Source organism: Mustela nivalis, assembly GCF_964662115.1.
Source record: "Mustela nivalis genome assembly, chromosome: 10".
In the NCBI taxonomy this organism is placed as follows: domain Eukaryota; kingdom Metazoa; phylum Chordata; class Mammalia; order Carnivora; family Mustelidae; genus Mustela; species Mustela nivalis.
The window spans coordinates 70,634,489-70,640,504 of NC_139029.1; the positions used below are offsets into that span (position 1 = coordinate 70,634,489).

General features: G+C 36.9%; 1 long non-coding RNA gene across 1 annotated transcript in view; it reads right to left on the minus strand.

Moving 5' to 3' along the window:
- Positions 1 to 6,016, minus strand: part of LOC309843068 — a 135,722-nt gene that overhangs the window by 22,590 nt on the left and 107,116 nt on the right. The window lies entirely within an intron of this gene.

Here is a 6,016-nt window from a genome sequence, read left to right on the forward strand (position 1 = left end):
TTTCTACAATATTCCACTAACCTTACAACTTCTAAAAAGAAAGGGGTGCCTTGGGCTCAGACTACAGCTAGTTAACAAATAGCAGCAGAAGCAGCAGCCGGGAAGAGTAAGGAGGGGCTGGCTCAGTCTTGGTGAGCAGGGAGACATTAGAAGAGGTCATACTGGGCTAAAAGCTAGATGTCCCTGATTTGGGCTTTGCCACTTACCTTCCTAGGACATGTGATGTCCTCTAAAACATCAGTGGTTCCACTACATGGTCTGTCACGTATCTTCCAGCACCAAAACTCTAATACATGGATATTCAAATCTCAAGTCCTAAATCCTGAAATCTGGAGGACTTCCTATGTATAAAATGTAGAGAAGTTCAGAGAAGGGAAATGACAGGCTGGATTAAGGTAGTAGAATTCAAGCTAGATATTGAAGAATAAGCAAGAACTAAACAAATAAGTATGGTCTAGGGCATAACAGTGGAAAGTAAAAATAATTTTTCATAAAATATGAAACCTTTTTGATTAGAGGGAAAGGTTTATTATAGATAGTATTAGGAAATAAAACTGTAAGTTATAAATTGACCAGAATGTGGTATATTCTGAGCAGCAAGAACAGAACTGTGTCAATATAAGATAATGATAAGTTCTTGAAGAATTAGAGAAAGGGGTTCCTGGCTGGCTCAGTTGGTGAAACATGCAGCTCTTGATCTCAGGCTCATGAGTTCAAGCACCATGTTGGCTTGAACTCACATTATTGTTGGCTAAGAAATCTGTAAGAAAGCTTCCAAATTCCCTGGTTATGAGATGAACAATCCTTAAAAATTGAGGTGTTGGGGTGCCTGGGTGGCTCAGTGGGTTAAGCCGCTGCTCAGGTCATGATCTCAGGGTCCTGGGATCGAGTCCCGCATCGGGCTCTCTGCTCGGCAGGGAGCCTGCTTCCCTCTCTCTCTCTCTCTGCCTGCCTCTCCATCTACTTGTGATTTCTCTCTGTCAAATAAATAAATAAAATCTTTTAAAAAAAATTGAGGTGTTTATACCATTAGATTGATATTGTAAAGCAATCAGTTGAATGGGGCATAGTTCCCCAAAAGGGAGAGAAAATAGAATCATCTCCATCTGTACATCCCCATGGAAAGAATGCGTAGGACAGCAGACTTCCCTTGATTATGTAAGACTATTTAGCTGTTTACAACCATAAATACATCTCCTTATGGGTTTGGATATGCACATTTGGGAGTAGGGGCAGGAAGTTTAAGTATCACTTCGTGGAACAGAAAAAAATGTATTTGGAGTTCTAGGAATTTAACAATCCTGGAAGGAAAGAGTGAGAAGCAGAGAGTGATAGAAGGAAAGGGAGATCCCCTTAATGGAGGCATGTCTCCAAAACATAAAAGAACATGTGATTTCACATTGTTCCCCACTTAATGTTTTGGGCTTTAAAGTAAAAAGCAAAAACAAAAAACAGTCATTTCCCTTTCAGAGACTGGAACTGTTTTGGAAATAGACATAGGAGTCAGACAGGTCACCAAAATATTGACTGTATCAGTGGTGAAGTTGGACTAATAAATACAACTTGACCTGAAGCCACAATTGGGATTTCTAATGCTTCTCTCCAAGTCTAGAACTCAGATACTTCCTCTGCCATCCCCCAAAACAGTAGCAAACACAGCCTGCAAAGTTACTTGACTAGGTGTGGAGAGAATCACAAACTCACATAAAATGAACACTAGTCATAAGGCAGGAGACTGGTTTCCAGATCTGGCTCCAGAAGGCAGGAATGAATCCAGACCCATGTGTGCTTAGCACAAAAAATTTAGAATAGAATATATATACTGTGGACTGGCAGATCCAAAGGAGAAGGAGGAAGAAATACCATTCCATCCAGGAAATAAAAAATGAAATCATAGACCATATGCCTGCCTCAGTGTAACAATCCAAATCCTCTTCCCATAAGGAAAAAAAAAATGCTATTATTCTCTTAGCATGTGATTGACTCATAATTTAAATATCCTATATGAAGAAACCTCTGTCACCATTGTGATCAGAAATCTCTTTCCCTGGATAACTCAGAGTTGTTCAGTGAAATTCCCAGAAAAGAGGAAAATCTGGGATGGGATGTTAAAAAGAAAGAAAGAACATCCAATTAGTATCCCATTTTCTTAACTTGACATTCAACCTGTGAGGAATACAAGGAATTTCTATCATTGACAAATTTAATGTGGGAAAAGAGAAATCTGTTTATTTTAAAGCTTTTCAGAAACAGTGTTACTCATTCAAATGTGAATACATCTTGGTTTAACACAGCCAATAAAATGTGTGTCAGAGATGGAATGAGACTAGGATAGGGAATTATTAGCACAGTAAAGGTAAATTCTCCTGAGATCCTAAAGGCACAGCCAAACAATTAATACTGCATAACAGAAAATGTTATCCACTGGAATCAATTATTATTCAAATTTCACCAACTATTTTCCTTCTGGGGCTAAGATCTAAAAACCAAACTTTACAAAAACTGTATTTTGAAGTTTAGTATAGGCTTTTTAATATATATTAAATGTTTTATACAGAAACAATGCATAGTAATTATATTTACCAAAAAAAATTACCAATTTTGCAGTATTGCTATATCAACCTGGAGATCTTACAAAAAAGTGAAATAAAATTTAATACCACCAAATCTGAAATGATTATATGATAATTAAGGACATGGGGAAGAGTCAAGCAAAAAGGCACCAGCATTATTGGCCCACATATCCCCAATCTGTATATAATCAAAGAGGAAACTAAAATTAAAAGCTATGTAATAATAAATGTCAACTATATCAATGAAATAAAATAGGCTATCTACAATGGAGTATGTTATGTTAAAACTGTGGGAAAACAAACAAACAAACTTCTGAGACACAGCCAAAATAATATCCAATGTACTTGTTGTAGTATTTATTCATAAACAACAATAAAATAAAAATAAATTAGCCTACAATCAACATAAGAGGCTAGAAAAATAATTGCGTTATAAATCTAAAAATAATGGAAGCAATGACTAATAATAAAAGGAGTTAATGAAATAATGAGCATTACCACCAATAATAATCAAAAACAGCAAAAATAGTTTTGAAATGTATAATTTCTGGGGTTAACAAAGGTATAGGGAGAAAACTTTGTCTTACGTTATATAATCCCTCAAATAGAAACATAAATACCTCTAACTGTTCACCAATGAGGGAACTCTTAAATGACAGTTAATCCATATTAAAAAATTATATTATTTAAAAGAACAAAAAAATAAAAATGGTAATAGGTAATTAAAAGAAGAGCTAATTCTACATGAATTACTATACACTAGGTTTCCTAACTTTATCCATGCACATATCATCTTTAGGATTGCTGTCATGTTCATATACCCACTCTACAATTTTCTTAACATGTTTCTAAATACATGTTTACATTTTCTAAATATATGTTTAAATCTTAATATATGTTTCTCTTGAATAAAGAAAAACCACCCTGCTTTTCTAACAGTAGTATCTGTGAAATCATATGTCAGTCAATGACTACATTTTTTCAAAATTCCTTGTCCCAGCAACAGATAAGCAAACCCAACCCTTTTGAATGCCCTACGTGAGCCTGTCTGCTTGAGAAGGATTTAATTTAGACCAATTTAGCAAAGTCCTTTCTGATTTGTGACCAGCCAGCTTCTGCAGAATGTCTATTCAGTCTGAGTTGATGGAGATAGTGGCCCTTGAGACTGGACCAGCCAAATGAAAATCTGTAAAGGCAGACCAGCAATAAGCAGAAATTGCTATGAGACACCAGAGCAGCCCCCTACCTTCCTTTTTATGAAGAGTATTATAGATTCTGTAAGGGATATAGATGAAAAATAAGTCAAGGGCATACATTTATCTCTAATTCCATGGGGGTCCTTTTGCAGGACCCGTGAAGCATCATTCCTTTCTGTGCCAGCAGGGACAAGTAGAGGGTGACTGTTACAAATACTCATCTATTTTCATGGAGCTGCATGTGCCCAGGTCTTACGGGGAGATTTTCCCAATCCCTCTGGCAAAGATGAAGCACCTTTCTTTTAATCTAACTCCCATTTTTATTGAGGGAGTAATAGCACCTCCTCAAATATCATGCAAATGCCAATGGGGATCTGAGTCCCTCAGGTTTCTCCAACTTTCAAAGGTTTTGGACAAACTTCTGTTTAGCCATTGTGATATGTCATTATTTGGGGTTAAAATGATAACCATTTACTAATTCAGTGAGTCCATCAGTCAAAAACAATTTTCTGAGCACAAACTCTACAGGATGGGTGTATACTTTGTTTATTTGAAGCCCCCAAGATAGAATTCAGGGAGAGGTAGAGGGCAATAGAAGAGAGGTCAGCAAGGGAACCAGGACAAGACTGCCTCAGATATATTTCTTAATGCTCAGCCCCTACCAACTCCAAATAATCACATTTCCATGGAGTTGCCAGTATAACAGCTCCATACTGTATCTTGTACAACATATTAGTTTCATAAATGTAAACTTATCTCATAATATTCCTGAGAAAATAGAGTGATGGTGTAGGATACTGCCTAAAAGGGCAAAGTCTAGGCACATGTGATAAAATGCCTCTTGTAAGGATGTTACTTGTTCAGAATGCAACATAGTTACCCTCCTACTGAAACTCTTAATTTAAATATATTTTCTGGTCTTCTATTTCCAGTTCTCTGGGTTTCTGATGAGTACTGGTTCTTCTGTTTTAGAATTAGACATTATTTTATCCATCAGTACAGTTCCTAAGCTGACCCCCTTTCTCCCCTTTTTAAAAAAAATCTTACATTATTTGTGCTGTGAAACCATATTGCTTTACTGTGGAGTAATTAAATCCATGGGCTTCAGGGTAAGAATGCTGCATTCAGATCCTGACTCTGCCATTTACTAGCTATGTGATCTTGGTAAGTTACTGAAACTGTGTGCTGCAGTTTCACCCAGAAATAAAATGAAGATAATATTCATACTGGGTGGCTCAGTGGGTTAAAGCCTCTGCCTTCGGTTCAGGTCATGATCCCATGGTCCTGGGATCGAGCCCCACATCAGGCTCTCTGCCCAGCAGGGAGCCTGCTTCCTCTTCTCTCTCTGCCTGCCTCTCTGCCTACTTGTGATCTCTCTGTCAAATAAATAAATTTTTTTAAAAAAGATAATATTTATACTTAAGAGAGTTAAAGTGAAGATTGAGAAATCTCTGCCCTAGTAAGCACTAAGTAAATGTTAACTATCAAAATTACTCACTTTGCTTCAATAATAACTAGCATATACCATACTTTTTTTTTTTTTTAAGTGGGTGCAAGGCAAGATTTATTAAAGGCACTCTCCCTCGAAATTTCGGGGCTCAGGAGAAGGGGAGCCAAGAAAGTTGCGCTAAGAGGAGGTGGGCACCCACAGGTGAAGTTCCTCGACTCCAGAGAGGGAAGTGGGGGAAGTCGCACTCCCACACTCTTTTGATATACTTGCCTAAAAACACTCTATTCATTCTTTATGAACAGGATTTTTAAAAATTTACTTTAATAACTATCAAATCTTCCTTAATTTGTCTGTCTTTAAATTTTTAAGTTAGGGTGTGCCTGGGTGGTTGAGTTAGTTGGCAACCAACTCTTGATTTTGGCTCAGGTCATGATCTGGAGGGTCCTGGGATTGGGTTCTACTTTGGGCTCCATGCTCAATGGGGAGTCTGCTTGAGGATTCTTTCCCTTCTCCCTCTGGCCTGCTTGCATTCTCTCTCTCCCTTTCTCTCCCCCAGACATCCTTAAATTTTAAAATAAAATAAAATAAATTTTAGGTTAGGTTTCAAGGCCACCTTACCTCATTTGGTGTTATTTACATTTAATAATCTTATATTCTCTTCCATTAATTATACCGTTGGTGAATAATCTAAATATTTATTAATTCTCTCTGTAAAATGGAGTAACAACATTCCCATTATTGTTTCTATCCATTTAATTAGAAAATTTTATTGATTTTCACACTGTACTGTATAGAAA